The sequence below is a fragment of the Anabrus simplex genome, chromosome 2 (assembly GCF_040414725.1).
Source record: "Anabrus simplex isolate iqAnaSimp1 chromosome 2, ASM4041472v1, whole genome shotgun sequence".
NCBI lineage: Eukaryota > Metazoa > Arthropoda > Insecta > Orthoptera > Tettigoniidae > Anabrus > Anabrus simplex.
The window spans coordinates 89,930,510-89,950,429 of record NC_090266.1 but is presented as its reverse complement, the minus strand read 5'-3'; positions in this window follow the sequence as shown (position 1 = coordinate 89,950,429).

The following is a 19,920-nucleotide window of genomic DNA, read 5'->3' as shown; positions in this document are numbered from 1 at the left end:
TTTAGGTACCAAGCATAAAAATAAAAATAAAAAACGAACAACTATTTTTTGTGTAGAATTTAACTGGATATCTATTGTCCATGTATATATAATTGTATAACTCGTAAATGTCACGAATTGACCTACATTTGTAGCTAGGAAGGTTATGAATAGAACCGAAATTTCATTTTTGAGAAACAAGATTCAGCAGAAGTGCTCATGAATACTCTTTTACTTCTATACAATTTGGCCGTACTGTGTTTCTTATTAGTATAATCTGTCATATACGTACCTTAACCTTATTGACAGAAACATAGAGATCTGTACGGTACCCGTTTTATATTATGATTATACGAAACATTGAACTTAAAGTAGGTACCAAGACAGTTCTAGTAAATTACCTTCGGCATTTCCTTTATTTTTTCAATTTGTTTTACGTCGAACGACAAGATAGGCCTTATGGCGATCTTCCTTTATTAAGAAAGTAGTTACCGTACCGGCACTGCATTTCGAAAAGGTTAATTCAGCATGTTGACAAATATTGAACGCCTCTTGAGTGAAGTGCATTACGGTATATTATGTTTGCTAACTGTTGTTATTTATTCATATGGTAAATTCGTTGGGTTCTGAGGCAAAAAGTTCTCTTCACATGTACAGCAAGAGACTCTAACTAGTTTATGGATAACTCAATCAGCTAAATAGTACAAAGTGCTGGTGGTGGCTTGTTGAGGAAGTACAACTGGGCAAGCATCCGCTGTTCACACTAGAGGGGGAAAAATGAAGGGATACAACACTTTGAAAAATGAAGGTATCGACCGAAGAAAGACAAAGACCACGAAGATCGTAAAAATGAAAGACTCCCTAGGCTAGTTCAGTTGCCATTGCTTTGCTAGGAAACAAAAATCATGGCAATGTGACCATTCAGATAAGAGTGAGGCGAAGATGTACCAAGAAAGAAGAAGGAAAGTGGTTAATAGCTAACTTGAAACAACTTGCCCATCCTTTGACACTGATATACTGTAGTGACAATTTATCAGAACATTTCATCCTCTATCTTGAGTCTTACTTATTCTAAATGAAGCGTCTTCTCGAACACTCACATAACTACATCCCAGAGTTCACCAAACATACCATGGGGACATTTCCATTTGGAGACTTCCAAGGCTTTTATTACTAATGTTAATGGTGAAGCTTCCACGGTGTGACGAATTATTTATGTGCCATTTCACTGTCACGTAAAGTTCCGTCCGTAGTAAGAACAAAGATGGAGTCTAAGCTTCCGAATACTAAATATCAAAACGTCTGGCGATACCGCAAGCTAAGGTGACAACATTTACATCAGGCGCTTGTGAAAGGATTAAGATACAGGAGGCAGTGCAAAAAGAACGAAAGGAGAAGATTGTTACGGACAATTATTGAAAAAAGAAACAAATTGGAAGAGAGCTACTTTTCAACTGAATCATATACGGAAAGCAACATCGTTTACTAAATAAAGAGGGTATCAAGAAGAGATTCATCCATCGGAAACAAGGAGTGGATTTTACTGATAGCTGCGCTGCAGATCATTAATAGAAGATATTTTATTTCGCTCCACGAAATTTAAATACGTGGAAATCCAAGTACAAGGCTACGACAGGCTTACGTCACCACAACCTTTGCTGACGTATTACTTGATATCGTCAAACCTAAAGAATTAAAGAAGTGACTCTTCAATAGTAAATTCTAGAAAGAATATCTGAACATAATCTGTTTGTTTCGAACGTCATATTCAATCATTACCCCAGAGTTCTAGTTGTCGATACAATCAACTTTTTCAAGGAGACAATCTTTCGCTATAAGCAGATAATAACACAGCTTTTCCTATGATGATAAAGTTAATTATAATTATATGTTATTCTGTTTCAACTAGTCCAGAATTGAGCAAGATGTTCTATGAAGATGAAGGGCTAGACTGCCCAAGTGAGCGCCGTCAGATGATATTGCCTGCCGCAAGATGACCAAGCCCAGAGGAGACGTATTCGAGCCTTCCTAGTTTACATAGGGAAATGAAAGGAGGCGTGTCCATATGTCCTGTCACCTGGACATAACCGGCTACAGGAATTGCGGAATTTCAGACAAGTCTTTCTTTTAAACTAATGTATAAATTATTGATGTTCTTTTCTTTGTTCATTACAAGTTTACCGAGTCATTCAGTGTATAAATAATGAGACGACGTAAATAGTGGATTATGAACTAGGTTAGAGGTGGTCAGGTAATCTTCACATTCTAAATGTCAAATCCCTAGATAGGTGGTCAGTCAGTGATAAAAGCCTACGCTCGAAATATGATCCATTTAATGTGAGAAAACTTGATTGCGCTAACGTGTTTGTAAATGGTGTACCATGTCAAGAGTAAACTCAGGTATGTGTGTGCGATGGTTATAACCAAAGAATGTCAAATTAGACAATCCGTAGGAAATGCTTGCCAGATGAATATGTGTGTATACAATAATTTAGGGTTATGAAAGAATCGAGGTCATAATGTTGTGAATAAGTCCACAAGCCATGGTAGAAATAACAGATACTTCGTGAGAGTAAGGAATAAAATATATTAGGTAAATGAAATGTGTTACATGTTTAACGAGCAGTATAGTAGTTATTTAAGGAGATGTTGATACGAGATTGGTGATTAAGAATGGTGATAGTTATTGTTTCATTGTGAATACGATCATGGTTATGTAGTGGTGGACTTAATTGTTTCCAAGTTGAGTTTTATGGAATGGTAATGAGTTCGTTGTGGTTCCTTTGATTATTTCGTTAGTGAGCAAGCATAAATAGGGTAATATATAATCGGAGTGACACCTGTTGGTTAACCAGTATACCTGAAAGTACCAATAATTTCACGGTTAGGAGGATGAAGTCGAGCATGTTCATACCACCACAGATATTTTTCAATTCTGAATTTATTCTCAAGTAAAAGGAATGTAGTATACTTCCTAGGTAAAATCCCATATCACTGATGGTTGACTGTAGGTGCATGAGTTATCACTATGTGACAGAATTTTCACACAAAGTAGACCACACTAGCCAATGCGTTTCAGATGAAACTAAGATAGTATCCACTAGAGAATATGATGAAAATTGCACTAGTACTGATTTAGAGTAACCAGTATACTCAGGTTAAGAGTAGTATTTAAGATTACAGGTACTATGTTGAATCATTTATTGAACGTATGCATTAATTTAAAAAAGGACTTACCAGCAAAATAAAGAAACATGAACATTCATACCTCTTAAGATCCAGTACTTGTTATAATACTAGGGAAGGATTTTCCCGAATCAGTCTGAATGTGTATTTGTATCACTATGAACTGAGAGAGAAAACAATTACCATATTTAAGTAGGCCAATATAGGCTCGAAATAAAAAAGAACAATTAATCCGAATGCTTCAAAATGTAATACAGGAGGATTATGATTCCAATATTTAAGATTTGGTTCTAAACATGAAAGTGCGTCCTGCATATTTAAAAACCACCCTCAGTCTACAGCTTTATATACAGTGTATTATAATGTAAATATTATTTCTCGTTAGATGCATCTCACTTTATTTTAACTTAGTATTTCCAATCTAATATTTTCAATTTAATGTTTTTAATATAGTATTTCCTTTTTAATCTAATATTTTGAACCCAACATTTCTAATATTATACTCCTAATTTAGCATTTCTGAGCTAAAGGCTTAGTAATATTTAATTTGATAATTTACCTTACGTACCTTAATGATCTTTCGTTGAATTTCATTCCTGACTTTAGTCAATTTTTCGACCAATCAAGGCTCTAGCACTTGATATATTACAGATACAATATTCTTGTTGAGGAGTATTTTAACTCAAATGATCATTCTATTACTAGGCACGACTGAGGTCGGACATATTGAGCACTAGCGTACTTATGGTGAACTTCACCAACTTCTTAGTCCGATACTGACATTTTTTATTTATTCCTTTCATACCAAAAAAGAAAACAAAGGTATTCTAAGCCAAATAGTGGTAATGGAGGATTTTAATGGAATATTTAGGAATTATACCAAACATTCTGATAGGAGATATATTATATTTTAGGAATTCAAAGCTAATCCCGTCGAGTATGAATATAATATATAGATGAAGCCCGCAAAGTCCTTAATTAGAGTCTAAGGGAGAATAATTCAATGTCCAATACTTGGAATGAAAGGAAGGCATAATAAATATGGTATATGAACATGAATTCGTCTTTCAATGTGTATCATAGTATAGCGACCTAGTTTTTAAATGTGTATGTCGTAACAACTTGATAGTTATAAGGAATTCCAGCCAGTAACGTGTAGGAGACGTCCTTCGACGTGGTCTAGGGATTCCTTAGGTTCAATATGACGTGTTTTTCTCAACATTCGGAACTCATAGCTGGGGTAGATGATTATGTTAACCGTTACGATCGCCAGTTAAGCTAGCTTGGATCTTATGTGTCCTCTCCTGGACGCAGGGACGGCGCATTTAGTTTAATTTCTGGGTTGAACCGTGTTGTATTTTTCTGTACGTCACGTACAGTTTGCCGACGTTTCGAATACATTACAGTATTCTTTGTCAAGGCGACTGAAATCCCCCTACTCGATCCGAGGTAATCAGTCTCCCAGGCAGCAATTTTCACTACTAGAGTGACCATGACCTTGGCCTTTTATATCCTAGTCTTTCTGGCTGACGTAAGCCCTGGCTGTCTCGCGACGTTCTGGAAGGTATGTGTCAGAGCCAGGTAGTGGGGGCTTGCCCGCGCTGTTACGTAATGGGGTTTCGGCCCGTGTGTTTATGTTGTGGTCTGTATGTCTTAAACTATGAATGACGGGCCGTGATGTACAGACAACTACAACACGGTTCAACCCGGAAATTAAACTAAATAATGTTAATGGTATTTGGGATATTATGCTACAAATATCTATTTAATTTTTCAACATTTTTGCTTAATTGTGTAGAGGGTATTATTGAAGTTGAAAGACACTTTTGTATAACTATCAAAGTAGGACACGTATTATTTTCTTCCTTAATCTGAAAGTGGTAAGTTAAAATTTCTGCTTCTTTTGGTAGTCAAATTCCTCCTCATTAATCTAAGTGAAGTTAAGCAAAGTAATGCTTTAGTTTCACGTGACTATCCATATTTTGATCGTATCCAAAGGATCTCTAGTTTAATGAGAAATGCAAACCACAGGGATGTGACTGTTCATACCACAAATCCTGTATGTGTTATGCAGGATTCCATCCATGGCTTGGTGAGAAGCCATGGTCTATACCAATCCATATCAAGAGTGAACATGGGAGAGTCTTGCAAAGTTTCCCACACACTGGCAGGATTGCTTTCATATGATCAGCAATGAGTAGTTCACATATATTAAAGCTAATCTAGTCCAGCAACTCCATTGTGTGAAGAATAACTTACTAGATATATTATTTGTTAAAGTATGGGAAACTGTTGATAATACCAAGGTATTGAGGGGCTAGGTGACCGTAAGGTTGTAGTAATGGATGTAGGACTGGTCCCAAAAAGGCATAATAAGAGGATCACACAAGATAAGAAATATTGTGCAGAAAAAATAAAGTTTCAGAATTTGGGACTTACCTTAAATCACAGTTCAGTTGTTGGATAAGTGAAGGGAGTAATGTGGATACACTTTGGGCTAAATTTAAAGGAATAATTTGGGAAGGAGAGAAGAAATTTGTACCTGTTAAGAAGGGTAAAATGACCTCAGACCCTGTTTATTATACAAGGAAAATAATAAAATTAAAAAGAAAATGTAAACAGGAAAATTAAAGAGGGTAGTGAGAATGGAGAAACTAGAAAACAGCTAATGAGGGAACTGAACAGAGTGAAAAAGGAAGCAAAAGAGAATTATATGAATGGCATACTTCAAGAGGGTAATGACCACAAAGGAAAATGGAAAAAGCTGTATTCATATATTATGTATCACAAGGGAAAAGGAAACCAAATTCCCACAATGGTAAGAGAAGAGGGTGAACACTTTTTAACAGATAATGAGAAAGCAAGTCTATTTAGTAGGGAATTCATAGATTCAGTAGAAGATTGTCAGTTGCTGGAAACCAAAACAGCAGATAGACAAGGAGAGATGCATATGGAAACAAGAAGCTTCTCATTCACACATGAGGATATTTTCAGAGAAATCTAACTGCTTCACCAAGGAAAAGCAGCAGGGAGTGATCAAATTACTGGGGAGATGTTAAAGACAATGGGGTGGTAACTAGTGCCTTATTTAAAATTTCTCTCTGACTATGTCATAAATAATAGTGTAATGCCAAAGGAATAGAAGGAATTTATAATAATACCAATTTATAAAGGAAAGGGTGATAAAAGGACACCTGAGAACTACAGACCAGTCAGCCTGACCAGTATAGTTTGTAAAATACTGGAGATTTTAATAGCAAAGTATATTAGAGTGATATGTGAAGATAAAGAATAGGTTCATGAGGAGCCAGTATGGATTTAGAAAGAAATATTCTTGTGAGGCACAACTCGTGGGATTTCAGCAGGTCATATCAGATCAGTTGGATACAGGAGGCCACTTGGATTGCATAGCCATAGACTTTTCCAAGGCATTTGACAGAGTGGAACATGGAATGTTATTAAATAAACTAGACCGAGTAGGATTGGTCATAAGGGTTATATGTTTGTTAAAATCATTTCTATATTCAAGGGTTCAAAAACTCAAAGTAGGAAATCATGTATCACAGGAAGAGAAAGCTTGGAAGAGAATTCCACAGGGTAGTATAATTGGCCCATTACTATTCTTAACATATGGAAATGATTTAGGGAACAATATGACATCAAAAGTACTATTGTATGCAGGTGTCATAAATGTTAATAGCGAAATAAATAACATAGAGATCTGTAGAGAATTACAAAGGGACCTTTACAGTAGAGTATCCAACAATGGGTTGAAAAGAATAATATAAATATTAATGGAGGCAAGTCAATTTTCACAACATTTACAAACAGGAGTTTAAAAACTGAATTTAAATATATTTTGGATGAGGTAATTGTCCCAAAAGATGGCAAGTGCACATATTTAGGTGTGAGATTTGAAAATAATTTGCACTGGAAGGGTCATGATGATGACATTGTTGGGAAAGCATACAGATTATTACATGTCATAATGAGGCTACTTAAAGACTGCAACAAGGAATTAAAGGGAAAAGTTACTTAAGTATGGTCTGACCATTATTGGAATATGCAAACATTGTTTGGGATCCTCACCAGGAATAACTAGTACTTAATGGTGTGCAAAAGAAAGCAGAAAGATTTGTAACAGGGGATTTCAGAAGAAAATGTAGTGTATCAGAAATGTTAGAGAAACTTGGGTGGGAAGCCATAAGTAAGAGAAGGGATTAAATTAGACTTATAGGATTATATACAGCCTATATAGGAGAGGAAGCTTGGGGGGAAATCTGTGAGTGGGTTCAGATGGAAAATAATTCTATTGGCAGGGTTGATCACAAGTATAAAATTGGATGGATTTTAGCAGAAATGATTGGGGTAAATTTTCATCCATTGGGAAGGTGTGAAGGAGTGGAACAGTTTACCTGGGGAAGTGTTCGATCCTTTTCCAAAATATGTACAGATATTCAAGAAAAGAATTAACAGCAACAGAGAAAAGAATTGTTAGAGGGCATTTGACATGCAGATTATTGCAAATAAAGAAATTTTTGAATAAATTAATTCTATCCCGTTGCCTATGGAGAGTGGACAGCTGAAATAGGGGACTGCCTGTAGGGGTAAAGTACAGTGGGGACTTCGAGGGCCCTGGTACTGGTACAATAGCTGTGATGGTCCTTCAGGAACTCTGAAAAGCGGTGGCGAAAGGGGCTCTGGTTAAGACGAAGCAAGTTATTATGCACGTTAAGTACCAAAATGGGTTAAAAAAAGCAATGTACATTTAAATCTTATAGCAATGATTCCACATATGGTACTGTATATGAGATGATCATATTGTTTTGTAAATTTTTTGTAAATTTGTAAAATTGTTTTGTAAATTTTGTAAATTTTTGTAAATTATATAAATGTATTAAGGATGAGCTGTGTGTTTAATTGAAAAATTGTTATTGTAAATTGTATAATGCTGTATTTTAAGAAAAATGTCTTCTTTACTTTAGAATTTAAAATTTAGTTGTTGAGAACAAAGTATTTTTGTGTATCGTTTGCCACCGAGGTATTTACCTCATTTGCAAATTAAGAATTTTGATTTGATTTTGATGTACTTGTATATCTTCAGCATGAGAGGTCACTGTGTGCTCCCTGGAGGTCGTTGGCCGATATTCAGTCTCATAGTTCATCACCAGACTGAGTTTTTCAGATGCAGAGCCAGTCATCTTCTGCCGAACGGTGGCCACGGTTGGACCGTGGCTGTACAGCTCTGCATTTGGGGTTCGGAGAGGGGCTGATCCCCATCGTCAGCTGTCCTGAGAATGGTTTTCCATGGTTATCCATTTTCCTGCACTAAGGCAAGTGCCGAGATAGTTCCTAGTATAGGCCACGCCATAAACCCCCTCATCTCCGTACTTCACCTCTACCGCTCCAAATCTCTTTGGCTTAAGAGAAGGTGTAAACTTGTAAGAGGCCCGCCGTATCCTTTAAGGTGTGGAATGAAAGCATTTTGTGGTAGTAGTCACTAGACAGATGACCATGAGGTAGATCTGTGACTCAAGGCACAGAGGGATCTTCTGGCTGTAGAGGACAGCTGACATGGCAAATACAGCCAGATGGGTGCAGAGAAGATTATCTTGAGCGTGGTACCACCGACAGTGGCTCAGCATTCATGATATGGCAACTTTGATGCAGGAAACACAAAACAGGAAGAAAACACTCTGGAATCTTTACCAATCATCTGTAAGGAGAAAGTATCAGAATAAGAAGAATACCAGATTAGAGTATGATATAAGAGTTTAGCTGAAACAAGGCACCTGTTATCTGAGTCAATCTGAAATATTTTCATTAGCAAGTCTGCGTTTATTACACAGTAACACGGCAGCTGTCTGGTGGATATATTACACTAGCTGTTACCCACTTCGCTTGTGTGGATTTTGTAATTTGATAAAAGTAAAGGTTCCTCAGTACTGCACTAAGACAATATCTGAAATTCCCTAAAGGATAAAAACTCACCGAAAACTTGAGTTTCATTTACCCCAGAAACTCTTTGTATATCACGTTTGTGGTATTGCCTTTTGGCGCTACGGTGACTGTACATGTGAGAAACAATCATCTCTCCAGTCGTTCCAAATATCGATTTTCACATACCGTAAAATGGGATAACTTCGGCCATACAGGGTAACTTCAGCCACTGACGAATGGCAACACTTATTTTCTCCTGCCTCCTATACTGAAAAAGATGAACCACTTACAACAACTAAAATGCATGTATAATAGAATGCTCTATCAACACTCGGTAGTCCAAAGAACATTGGCGGGCTCATTATTGAGTCAATAATTTTTTTTCGCAGCCCTGACTATTTTCTTGTCTGGTAACAACAGAAAACAAACTGTTTTCTAGCCCCAGCATTCAATTCTCCATTCCGGTGGTTTATAGGGTCAAAATGTAAGTACGTCTGGTAACTGATCAACCCAATTTGATGTATTTTATTGAAATAGGTTTTTCAGGGAATAGTTTTGTGATAAAAGTTGTCCTCTTCCAGGGTAACTTTGGCCATGCCAAAAACATACAGGAAAACATTACGCGACCACAGGCATTGTAATTACAATCCTGTTTACTTCAAGAATGCTTTAGAAGAGATTAATAAAGCCAAAATAACAATAAACGGGGAAGTTCATCCCGACAGGGAGGGAAAAGACGGTTCCTATTTTCAATGATAAATAGACGGATATCAGTTGACATGGATGATGCACATTTAAGAACTTGATTGACGGCCCAGATATTTTCTAATTTAGAAAAGAGTGTATTATGAGAACAGTCTACAAGATTGATTCTTTTCCGATCACCTTTTCTCTCCATACAATTGGGCTTTATGATTTTCGTACCTTTTATTTATTATCTTTTGTACCATTAAAAATATTTATGCAATGCAACATGTAATTTGTAATATCATAAAATGCTTGTATGCTTAGGCTAAATAAAATAGTTTCTTCTTTGTGGAAATGCGAATTTGGTCACTATACATCTGTTTCACCACAAATCGTTTTAATTTGTTTGTGATTGTTGATACTGGTTGTTCTGAAGGTTTATAAAAAACAAACAAGTGGCCGAAGTAACAATGTATCAAAGAAAACTTCGTTTGTTGAGTTATTTTTATGGCGGCTGATGTTACCCCAAAACATAAGGTAACTCCGACCACTCTTTTGATAATCATAATTCATTACTGAATAACAATTAGAATTATGTTCATATTTAGAAATGAAAGAAAAACATGGCAGATTTATATTTTTCAGAAAATTAGAGGGAATATTTCACATTTTAATTTAAAAAATATACCAGAAAATGGCCGAAGTTTTACGGTATGTAACATATTAAGGTTTTGACATATGCTGTAGATATACTCATTTTAAAAATTAACCAGCTTTTTCAATTCTCTTCATCCCCTTAAGTGGACTTCCCAAAAGCAAGAAAGAATATGTGTTTCTTTATTTTTACAGGAGATTTCAAATAGCAATTTTCATATCTTTTCAATGAAAAAAGATAAGACAAATTTTACGTACTCAATGATGCCCAATTGGAACAAGTAAATGAAATTAATGACTTAGGAGTAATTTCAACTAGTGATTTAAGTTTCTCTACTCATATTGAAAATGTTGTGAATAAGGCATACAGAAGCCTTGTGTTCATAATGAGACATTCCTATAGCCGAAGTAATAAATATTTATTTTGTTTGTATTTTTCATTAGTTCGATCAAATCTGGAATATGCCTCTATTATTTGGAATCCATCAACAAAATTACACACAGATTTGATAGAAAGGATCCAGAAAATGTTTCTGAAATATATATACTTCAGGCAAAGAGGAGAATAGGACCTATCCTAAATATATACATACATACATACATAGATACATACATACATACATACATACATACATACATACATACATACACTCACTGACAGAGCAAACGCAACACCAAGAAGGAGTGGTCAGAACTTTATGCCAATTGCAGGGTAGACTGACGTCACTGAGGTATGCTCATGATGTGAAATGCGCCGCTGTGCTGCGCACGTAGCGAACGATAAATGGGACACGGCGTTGGCGAATGGCCCACTTCGTACCGTGATTTCTCAGCCGACAGTCATTGTAGAACGTGTTGTCGTGTGCCACAGGACACGTGTATAGCTAAGAATGCCAGGCCGCCGGCAACGGAGGCATTTCCAGCAGACAGACGACTTTACGAGGGGTATGGTGATCGGGCTGAGAAGGGCAGGTTGGTCGCTTCGTCAAATCGCAGCCGATACCTATAGGGATGTGTCCACGGTGCAGCGCCTGTGGCGAAGATGGTTGGCGCAGGGACATGTGGCACGTGCAAGGGGTCCAGGCGCAGCCCGAGTGACGTCAGCACGCGAGGATCGGCGCATCCGCCGCCAAGCGGTGGCAGCCCCGCACGCCACGTCAACCGCCATTCTTCAGCATGTGCAAGACACCCTGGCTGTTCCAATATCGACCAGAACAATTTCCCGTCGATTGGTTGAAGGAGGCCTCCACTCCCGGCGTCCGCTCAGAAGACTACCATTGACTCCACAGCATAGACGTGCACGCCTGGCATGGTGCCGGGCTAGAGCGACTTGGATGAGGGAATGGCGGAACGTCGTGTTCTCCGATGAGTCACGCTTCTGTTCTGTCAGTGATAGTCACCGCAGACGAGTGTGGCGTCGGCGTGGAGAAAGGTCAAATCCGGCAGTAACTGTGGAGCGCCCTACCGCTAGACAACGCGGCATCATGGTTTGGGGCGCTATTGCGTATGATTCCACGTCACCTCTAGTGCGTATTCAAGGCACCGCTACGTGCAGCATGTGCTGCGGCCGGTGGCACTCCCGTACCTTCAGGGGCTGCCCAATGCTCTGTTTCAGCAGGATAATGCCCGCCCACACACTGCTCGCATCTCCCAACAGGCTCTACGAGGTGTACAGATGCTTCCGTGGCCAGCGTACTGTCCGGATCTCTCACCAATCGAACACGTGTGGGATCTCATTGGACGCCGTTTGCAAACTCTGCCCCAGCCTCGTACGGACGACCAACTGTGGCAAATGGTTGACAGAGAATGGAGAACCATCCCTCAGGACACCATCCGCACTCTTATTGACTCTGTACCTCGACGTGTTTCTGCATGCATCGCCGCTCGCGGTGGTCCTACATCCTACTGAGTCGATGCCGTGCGCATTGTGTAACCTGCATATCGGTTTGAAATAAACATCAATTATTCGTCCGTGCCGTCTCTGTTTTTCCCCAACTTTCATCCCTTTCGAACCACTCCTTCTTGGTGTTGCATTTGCTCTGTCAGTCAGTGTACATATCCCACGTCGTTCCATCTTAAGCGATGGGTCGGCGAACGAGGCCTCTCCACTTCTCTCCTTCTTCGATGCTTTCTAAAGTATGTGCTCACTGTTGAATGTCAATCTTCACCATGTCCTTGTACCTGAGTCTTGGTCGCCCTCTTGGTCTTTTGTCTTCAAGTTTTAGATCATAAATTTATTTTGGTAATATGTTGGTTGTGGCACCATACACAACCATTAACTCGGCTCAAGGGAGATAGGGTCACCTTCCCTATTCCTCCACTTGAGTAATTCCTGTCTAGCGCATCCACGTCGCGGGGGTGGGCACTCTACACTTCAGTAGGCCGGAGTGATAGGATGGCTGAGTTCAGTCGGGGACCCAGTCCTGTGGGGTATAACACAGAACCCATGCCCAGGGATACGGGTGAAGATCTCAAAGGCAGTGAAGGCGGAAGTGAAAATCACTGGTTCGGCGGATCTGGGTGAAGAGGCAATATCTGATCCCTGCTGCCTTGCAGGTTGATAGGGGACTATTAAAGGCTAAGGGAGATAACCCTGACAGAAAAATCTTTGGAAGAGATAGGCCCAGCAAGTCAGTTTCTGAATAATTTGGAATTGCTTTCAAAACTAAACGAGGCCTCGGATGGAAATATTGTAATCGCCTATCCTAAATATTTATCATAATATAAGATGAGTGAAATGTTTTATTTTGAAAGGCTTGATATCAGAAGAAAATGTCAGTCGATGATGTTTCTCTATAAGCTGGTTAACAATGAAATAGACGGTATTGATGCACCTAGAAAACCGGCAGGTAAATTTAGGAATATGTTTTTCTTGCCAAGTGTTAACATAAATAAACCTGTAAAGTCACCCTTATACAGAATGATGTCACTGTATAATAAATTACATCCTCTGAATATGGATTTATTTCTAAATAATAAATCTGTCTTTTTGAAATTTTGTAAGCATTTATTACATATAATTACCTAGATGAATGATACCATGTTGCCTGTCCTTGTTTTGTTTTTATTCTTCTTTTTATTGTCAGTATTATTTTTCTCTGCTGTTATAATGTAGTTAGGTAACCCTTTATTTCATAGGCCTACTCTATTTTGTGATTATCATACTTCTTATATTTTTCTAATTATATTTTATAAGATTAGAAGTTATGAGCAAATATTGTAATTGGGCTAACGCTGGTATATTTGCATACAATAAATAAATAAATAAATAAATAAATAAATAAATAAATAAATAAATAAATAAATAAATAAATAAATAAATAAATAAATAAATAAATAAATAAATAAATAAATGACATCTTCGGTTTTTGAGATATTAGTATACTTATAAACAGAATTCAACTCTTCCTTCACTTATTTTCAGCCCACGCCCTCCTCCCCCAATTTCCTCCCGCCCCACTTTCTTGGTGACTTGCAATGGTCGAGAAAACTCATCCTGGGAAGGATGGACGAGTGTGTACATTTACCATTCACAGCAGCAATGGCATTTTAAGGTGTTCTATACATAAATTATGTCCATTGCCAACTCATGACTGATACTTGGAAAACACATTCAGTGTCTCATTTCATGATGGTGTTAAATTCTTTGTTCCTGTATTGTAAGATTTTAATTATGATCAGTGTCCTTTATTTTTTTGTGTTTATTGCTGTATATTTTGTTTTAAGTTTTGAATTTGTTCATTCAGTTTTCAGTGTTTGAACAGCTGTATACATCTTTGCTAAGTTATATTGGTTTGAAGCTGTGCGTGTCTTGTAATCGGCATATGCATTGATGGTGAAAGAACTTCATAATGTGACTACTGGTATTTGTTCAATTTAAATTCAACATTTCTTGTAGTTGTTAAAAGTGAAAAGACTTCAACAATTTTTCAGCATTTTTCACCCCCATTAAATGGTTTTCCAAAAACAAAAAAACATGTAAAGGAGATTCCAAATACCAATTTTCATGCCTGTAACATATTCAGTTTTTGAGATGTAAGTATCTATATTGAATTTTCTGAAAACAAAAAATATGAGTTTCTTTATTTTTATAGGGGATTCCAAATATCACCAGATATACTAATTTTAAAAATTCACCTGCATTTTCATTTCTTTTCTCCCCCCTTCAGTGGATTTTCCAAAAACAAGAAAATATGTTTCTTTATTTTAAAAGGAGATCCCATGTACCAGTTTTCATGACTGTAACACCTTCAGTTTTTGACATATAAGTATCCTCATAAAATTATTCAACCCCTGTTCACTTATTTTCACTGCCCTTCAGTGGTTTTTCCAAAAACAAAAAATATGTTTTTTATTTTTAAAGGAGATTTCAAATACCATTTTTCAAGTTTTAAAAAACTGTTAAGTTTTGAGATAGAAATAGACTTATTTCGAAACTTCACCCCAATAGTGAAGGAATATCCAAAAGTCCTTAGTGAACACCTATACATTAATGTAAATGTATCCCCAAAATTTCATTTCTTTATATCTGCTAGTTTCGCCTTGGCAATGATTTATCAGTGAGTAAATCAGGGCATGTTATTTAACATATATAGATTTAAGGCCATAAGCTCACTTTATAATATGCACTTTTTGTATAATTTATATATATATTTTTAGAAGTTGTGTGTCACCGAGCTGTACTGTGTGGACCAAATGAAAAGATATCCTGCTCTTAGTATTAGGAAGAAATTCATGAAAGAGCTAAGAAACTTGTCACGATTAACCAAATAAGATTTTTGAGATTTAAAGGTTTTAACAAATAAAAGAGCAGTAAAAAATAAAATTATTACACAACTCCCAGTCATGTTAAGAACTATGATGTGATTCATTAACATGTACAATATTTTTCTCCAATTTGCACTCATTCATAAGTTTCAAAATTTTCAGTGATTACATTGTAGTGATAATCTAGAATCTACATCGGAGAATTAAAGAAAATGATGGCAGTTTCCAGCCGGGTGCAGCCCTTGTAAGGCAGACCCTCCAATGAGGGTGAGCAACATGTGCTGTGTATAGGAAAATGCATATCATTGTGATGGAGGATAGTGTTGTGTGCTGATTGCAGATGTTGCAGGGATATTGGGGACAGAACTAATGCCCAGTCCCTGAGAATGGTTAAAATTTCTGACTGAGGCAGAAATCAAACCCGGGGCCCTCTGAACTGAAGATCACTATGCTGACCATTCAGTCAAATTTGAGGGCAATCTAGGGAATGGGTCTGCATGAGTGAATCTCTTATCTTGCTTTCTTAACTTCAGCCATTTACCTTATATCTTCTTAATTTTCCTCCTCAGAATGGAAAGTCATATTCCATTCATTGTTTGAGCATGCTGGTATCACTTCCTCCCAACAACAACAAAATTTATGGAATGATGAAGCTCCTTTAATGAGAGTGCACCTAGCGGGTGATGGAGATATACACGTTTTAATAAACTAAACATATTAAGACACAACAGAGGTTAGTACAACTCGCAATTTCATATAAAAAGTAAATTACAGGAGAACGAGGATGTAAGAAGATCTCATGAGGAGAAGGAAACATACATGCCAACACAATCCCAAAATTAAATGAACTAGACCAGATGGATGATGATATTATTAAGCCAGAATGAAAAGGGCATGGATATTAGTGGAAAATTACATGAACAATCAATAATAAGCATATCACAAAATACCTACAAGTCACAAAGAGATAAACACTATTCCTGGTAGTACATCAAAGCACAGAAATCTAGTCCCTTCAAATCCAAAATTCCATATAATCCAAACAGAATCTGTAGGAGAGGGAAAACAATATTACATTTCTATTTGCAATGTAAAGAAAGGATTTAATCACAGAACATCATTTATTTATTTATTTAACAAATATTATTCACTATCACATTTCATGAATCAGAATTCACATATAGTACCGGTACAGTCATTTGTTTATAAAACTAATAAACTGTACCTCTAACACAGGTCAAGCTAATAAACAGAAATGCACTTGTCAGTACCACCAATATATATCCACATAACATTGTCAACATAGGTCAGATAAAATCTGAATAGTGAAATTTAGATAAGAAACGATCCTTTTGAAGAACTTCTGTCCTGAAGATAAGTCTATTCAACAACAGCGGAGTCGAGTGCACCAAATACTTAGCTACTGAATGGTAGCCATAAGACATCTGTGAAACCTGTCACAAATAATAATAAGAGAGAACAAACCTCATCAAAAATATACTGACCTGAAATGAAATGTTGTACGGCTTTTAGTGCCGGGATATCCCAGGACGGGTTCGGCTCGCCAGGAGCAGGTCTTTCTATTTGACTCCCGTAGGCGACCTGTGCGTCGTGATGATGATGATGATGATGAAATGATGATGAAGACAACACATACACCCAGCCCCCATGCCATTGGAATTAACCAATTAAGGTTAAAATCCCCAATCCGGACGGGAATCGAACCCGGGACCCTCTGAACCGAAGGCCAGTATGCTAACCGTTCAGCCAACGAGTTGGAATATAGTGACCTACAACAACGCAACAATCAGTGATAATGAATCTACATTGAAAGATTAAATATACAAAAATGGTGATCTACAAGAGGACCCAATTAGCCCTTTGTTATTTAACGTAGCCACAGCTGACTTAATATAAGCCATACGACAGGCAACTGCAAATGCAATAATGCATATACGAGGGCAAATCAAAAAGTAAGTTACACTTCCAAGTTATGGCCATTTATGAAACCACCTACACATAGGCAACACGGCTATGACAACATACAATTAGGTTCACTTTTCCACATGGTCCCCGTGAGACTGTAAATATTCCTTGGAACGGTCAAACAACCTTTCGATTCTGGATGTATAGAAATCATCTCCAGCACTATGTAACCACCTGGAGACAGCTGCTTTCACCTCCTCATTGTTTTGGAATTAAAGAAAAGTGGCGGGAAAAATTGAGTGCTGCTCTGATTTTGTTGCATGATAACGCAACACCTCACATGGCCCGCCTAACGTCCGAACTGCTGCAGCGATTCAGGTGGGAGGTATGTCAACATCCTCCATACAGTCCAGACTTAGGACCATGCATTTATCCTGTGTGCAGTAAGCTGGAAAAGGATCTCGGTGGACGAAAATTCCGAAACGATGAGGAGGTGAAAGCAACTGCCTCCAGGTGGTTACATAGTGCTGTAGGTGATTTCTACGCATGCAGAATCGAAAAGTTCATTGACTGTTCCAAGAAATGTTTGCATTCTCTTGGGGACTATGTGGAAAAGTGAACTTACATAGTTATGTTGTCATAGCCATTGTTGCCTATGTGTTGGTGGTTCCATAAATGGCCATAACTTGGAAGTGTAACTTACTTTTTGATTTGCCCTCATATACAGTGATGATATGGTCAGAACAGAGGAACCAGAGAGGAATGCGGAGAGGTAGCACAAATGCCACAACTTGGCTGGAGCTGGATAAGGGGAAATGATAAATATGACATTCGCTTGTGGCTTGTGCCGTACTGTACATATATAGCATTAAAGTTTATTCCAGATAATCTGAACAGACCTAGCCCCAGTTAGTCCAGATTACTGGTTTTCTACTGGTTTATACAAAAAAGAAAAGAAAGAGAGTCAAACTTTGTGTTGCTATTATAGTGTTGTCCAGTGTCTGCTGTCTGGCATTATGAAATTATTACATAATTTCATACAATACTTCTGTCCCTTTTTCATATAAAAGTAACTTTTGAAACTCCTAGCAATAAAAACTATGTCCTTATCAATTCTCTATCCCTTACTTAAACTTAGCCATACGAGGTGGAATTGAAGGTTTGGTGTTGCGAGGGTATTTTATTTTAAGTTTTTGACCTTCAACCATAAAGCCCTGAAGGTGTTTTATGGCCTTTCCAGGACCATTGGAATCCTGGAAGTTGATAAATGCGAAGTGCAGAGGATTGTCAGTTCTTGACTTCACCTGTACATTTCTTACTCTACCATACCTGCAACAAAAGATTGAGCACAATTACTGAAAATGCATAGTAACTCAACTTATATAGTAAGAAATGAAAGAAAGACATATAATACACATGTCCTCTTTTAGATTGGAAGTCTTGAGAGCAATAATTGGCTCTCCCTCTGTCAATTTGTAAAACCTGAGAAATGGTAGAAGAACTCCTACCAGCTGGTAAGACAATATAAGTGGGTAATTGGCTGAATTGTAGAGTTCTACTCTCCAACCCATTGAATTGGCTGAACTGGCAAGATTATTTCATGAGGTATGATAATGTCAAGTAATTCCAGTTTATGATTAATATGGGTAACCACCCCCTTCATTTTATAAATATGTTGAATGTGGAAGAAAAGAATAACAAATCTATTGTATATCCACATGACTTTATTTGTTTTTGTATGACAAATGGATTTTGACATAAGGAACTTCATTTTTATTTGCCCGTATAGAACTGAGATAACAATTGATTTAGAAATTTGCATAGGTTCCACCTTTTCAAATACAAATGCAATGTTGTCTGATGTTTTTTACAACATACCTTTAATTACAGAGCTAGTTTTGGAGTTTATGATGCCATCATCAGCTGCATAACAAGTGAAAAGAAACTTGGCGATACAACAATATGCAAAAACATATCTATAACAATTAACTCCTTGCTATCCTCTGCCAATTTTATGTTAAGTTTAAAAATCTTTAGTTTACAACAAGATAACACGTATGAGTCGAAATTTTAAAATAGTACAAAAATCTCATCTCAAGGTGATGAGTTAACTTCAAATATTTGGTAATAACTAGGTATCTTTTATACACTCGTGAGCATAGAAAGTCCAAGTTCAATTGCAACGTTAGTGTTGGATAAATAGATCCGAGTCCATTTACTACAGCTCATCTGTATATGAACTTAAGAATAAAAGTGGGAAAACTTGGTAAATATATTAATTTTATTAGACAATGTGTAGTATATAATTTGTCTCTGAAGTTCTAAAAAAGGGTTCTAAAAAGAGATCCAGGTGTATCGCATCAATGCAAAACTTGGTCGAAGTCCAAAAACTCTGGCTAAATAATTAATTAAAATTTCTTCATAACAAGAAAACCTTTTGAACCAGCAATTGTACAAAGCTCACCTCAAGTCCACAGCTTTACTTTCTGCAGTGCAATGGGATCAGTTCCAAAATAAAGTTCAACTTAAATTATTTAACGTATTTACAATTAAACAACTAACAATGGATAAAAAATTAGAAATGCTAAGGAAGGAGGTAGCAACAAATAGACCCCAACCCTCATCCCCGATTCAAAGGATCAATTTGACACATGATAGAGACTCATTGAAACAGTTCCATGTTCCAGTCATCGACCTCTCCAATGTCAACCTGAATAAGGAGGAAAGACTTATTCTTGAGGAAGGTCCTAAACATAATTGGCCGAATTTTAATCAAGCCAA